The sequence below is a fragment of the Urocitellus parryii genome, chromosome 4, assembly GCF_045843805.1.
Source record: "Urocitellus parryii isolate mUroPar1 chromosome 4, mUroPar1.hap1, whole genome shotgun sequence".
Classification (NCBI taxonomy): Eukaryota; Metazoa; Chordata; class Mammalia; order Rodentia; family Sciuridae; genus Urocitellus; species Urocitellus parryii.
In genome coordinates, this window is record NC_135534.1 from 205,293,764 (window position 1) to 205,297,465 (window position 3,702).

General features: G+C 65.2%; 1 long non-coding RNA gene across 1 annotated transcript; it reads left to right on the forward strand.

The window, feature by feature from the left end:
• Positions 1-880: 880 nt before the first annotated feature.
• Positions 881-2,722, forward strand: LOC144254169 (uncharacterized). The gene is made up of 2 exons (XR_013343456.1): positions 881-1,221; positions 1,453-2,722. It is a non-coding gene; the product is annotated as an uncharacterized LOC144254169 (long non-coding RNA).
• The last annotated feature ends 980 nt before the right edge of the window (positions 2,723-3,702 follow it).

Consider the following 3,702-nt stretch of genomic DNA (forward strand, 5'->3'; position numbering starts at 1 on the left):
GGAGGCGGTGGCAGGCAGTGGGCTGATGTGAATCTGCTGTGGCCCAGCAGCTGACCTGGGCCTCCTGGTGGCCTCTCAGGGTGGCCCCTAACAAGGACATCCCCTCGCCTCTGAGCCTAGGGTCTGCATCTCCCGTCTACCCCAGGCCTGTGGGGCCAGGTCCTTGGCTCACCACTCAGAAGGAAAGGGCCGAGGGGGCACCCGGAGGGATGGGCCATCAGCAAGCTCAGCACAACTCACCTCCTTGCCAGGCCTCTCCTGAGGGGGCCTGGACCTGCAGAGGCCTCCCCACCGCCCTGAGCGGCCCACACACTCAGTGGTCCTGGGTTCCGAAGCCCAGACTTGATCCCTGTCCCCAGCTCTCAGGCCCGTGTGTCAGGCCCAGAAACGGCTGGAGGTGGGGTGGCGTCCCATGCCAGGGTCTAGAGAGTGAGGGCTCAGCAGGCCAGTCCTGGGGACTCAGGGACTCCATGTCAGGCAAGACCCCAGGGGGGAGCAGAGACTGGGGATCCAGTCCTGGGACGAGCTGTGTGATCTCAGGCAAGGTCCTCCACCTCTCTGAACCTCACCAAGAATTAAGGGGCTCAGTTTTTCTAATTTCCAGTGGCCCTCTCCCAGCCGAGGACAGTCCCCTCCCCCTTTGCAGCCTGTGATGCGCTCTCTCCCACCCACCCAGCTTCTGGTTCTGGGCCAGCTGCCACCCCTGCCCCAGGAGGCCATGCCACCATGACCTGCTGTCTCTGGGTGGAGGTGGCAGGGGAGGGGATGCCCTGACAGCCCGAGTGCCAGGAGCCACACGAACGTGGGGGAGGGCGGGCGGGTCGGCCTCTTGTGTGTCCTTGGGCGCGTGAGCCAGGCCTCAGCTTCGGGTAGTGCCCCAGCAGCCAGGGCAGGGCACGGCCTCCAGGGGGTCCTTGGGCCCTAGGCAGCCCCTCTGCTGTCCACAGGGGTCTCCTCAGAGCCAGTGAATTCCTGGCTTCCCCCGCCATCCGGGCACCTCTGCCTCTGGCCACCTGCTTCCTCTCCTCTCAGCTCCAGGGCCACAGCTGCTCCTCCTCTGCAGGGAGTGGCACGACCACTTCTCCAGGCCCAGGCCCCTCAGCTCCCGCACGCCCTGGAACGCCACCCCAGCCTCTTCATGGCTCCAGGATGCTCCCGAGGCCCTGCACCCTGCGAGGGGGCTGTGGGTTTGATAAAAGTCCCCCTTGTCACCCTTTCCAGGTCAGTGCCGCCCCTTGGCTCCCGCTCACTCACCCCGGCAGCTCACCCCCTCCACCTCCTCTGCTGCAGCCAGACCAGCTGCCTTCCAGGCTTCTGGGCCTTTGCACATGCTGGTCTCCATACCTCAGACCCATTGTGTGGTCTTCAGGACTCAGCTGGGCTTCCCTCCTCCAGGGAACTGACCCCCACTGTGGGGCCCTGGGACCTGGAGCCCGGTTCTCACCTCTGCAGGATGGGAGAGCAGCAGGCGCAGCCTCAGGCCTTGAGAGGACTCGGGAGGAACGTCCAGGCTTTGGCCGTTGCAGGGGCTCAGTCAACCTTCAAGGCTGTCCTCCTTCCTTCCTGGGACCCAGCCCTCTGCCCCCAGCAGCCCACGGCCCGTCTTCACCCAGGGGGCTGGGGGCTGCCCACTGCCTGCCTCCAGCTCCTGTTCAAAGCTCTCACCACCCATCTTTCTGGATTTTCGGTGAGGACATCCTGACTAGTGGCCACAGTCCTTCCAGGAGGTAGGGGCTTCCTGGTAGCTGGTGCCCTGGCTCCACCACCCACCCCATGGGGACCTTGGGGGGTCCCGGGCAGAACTACCAGTTCCCGTAGTCGCCACGTGGCACTGATACAGTCCCCATGGTGACTGTTCCCCTGCTGGGGGTGGGTGGGACCCCAGGGGATGGATGGGGACAGAGGGCTCAGCTTGGCATCAGACACCCGTGAGGGACCTGCCTGTCAGCCCAGCCTGTGGCCTCCTCGCAGACCTGGAGTGAGGCCGGAGGCCAGCTGACCCTCCTCTGGATCCCCAGCTTTGCAGGCTGAACATGACCTTGATGGTGGCCCTGATCATGGCCCCGATCTTGGTGTAGGAAAAAGAAAAGCTTAAAAAGCAACAGTTTTCTCCAATTACAAAAGTAATACAGGTTCGTTGTGGATCGTTTTGAAATTAAGATAGACCAGAGGGAAGAATTTGAAGGACCGTTATTCATCTCCACCTCTTCCTGTTGGAGAGGTGGGCTCCCAGCCCACAGGGGCGGGGCAGGGGGGCCGTCTTGGAGCACTGGATGGGGTCACGGACGTGCTCGGTTTGCAGCCTGGTCCACCCGCTGGCCAGCAGAACCCCAGCCTCTCCTCCAGCCCCGAAGCCCTGTGCCCAGTACTCGGGGACCCCGTCAGCAGCTGTCCTGTGGGTCAGCGGAATCCTGCCCCAGGGCTAAGGGCTGCAGCTCCTGCCTGGGGCCGGCATCTCCGGGGCTCCTGGGCAGTGGGCAGCTGGAGGACTGGTCTACAGCGCGGGCCCCACTGTGTGGACACACTCCTTCAAGCCAGTCCCCAGTTCTGGACACCGAGGCACTTCCCAGGTTGTGGTGTCACCAAGGCCACAGCGTGTGGGTCCCTTGGTGGCTGCTGTCCCCGCACGGTGGGAGCATTTCCTCCTGGGTGAGCTGTGCTCCTGCATTTCCCCCTCTCCTCAGAACCTTCTGGTGGGGTGGGGACGTCCTTGTCCCTCTCCTGCAGAGGAACTTGGAAGTCAGGGGGCGGGGCCAGGGGGCGGGGCTGTCCGTCTCCCCAGATCCTGCCATGCCGGCCGGCCAGGCCCTTCCCGGCCTAGCTCTGGGTGACTTTGTCCCTGGCTGCCTGCCTGCCCTGGCCCTAACAGAGGGACCTGCCTGTCCCGGCTGCTGCCTCACCCCCGCCACCCCCTGCCCCAGGGGGACCCAGAGGGGACCCGGGCAGGCTTCAGGGAGGAGGATAGGAAACGGTCGAGGTGCCAGGGGCCTCTGGGGCAGGGACCCTTCAGCCCGGTGCCGGTGGCAGGAAGCACACCACGTGAGCGCGAGTCCTTCTGGGGAAGCCCTTGGCGGGAGCAGAGACACAGTGATGGCAGAGGCTTCTATTAAAAGCCCTTCTCATTACTGCGCCGTTAATTATTCATGGGCCTCGGCAAATCAGGATGGGGAAAGCCCAGCTGGGCCTGCTCCAACCCGCCACCGCAGAGGGCTGTGGGTTCGCGTCCAGGAGACCCGCAGCAGGGCCCGTGCAGAAGGGACCGCGCTGCCACCCTGGGACCGCGCCACAGCTGCCGGAGGAAGGCAGAGAAGGCAGCGGAGAAGACCGTCCCCTCCCAAGCTGCGCCCCTGCCAGGAGGACCTGGCTGCCCCGCCCAAGACAAGTGCCCAGGGGCTCGGTGGGCACTTGCAGACCCACCCGTGCTCCTTGGGACCATCCAGGCCCTGGACGTCCCCCCTTAAGAGCCCAGAGGGGAGCCTTCTCCACAGTGCAGCAGAGTCCATGGCTGGGGCTGAGAGACCCCAGAGGCCACTCCTCCCTTCTGGCCCCGCCCCGCACCATCGTCACCAAACTCCTACCCACCCTTCAAAGCCCCACTCCAGGGGCCTCCTCCGGGCAGCCCTGCCCCGCTGAGCCAGCCTCCAGGACCCAGGCACAGCCTCTGTCTGGCCGGGTGGTCAGCTGGCGGGAGCCTCTCAGGGC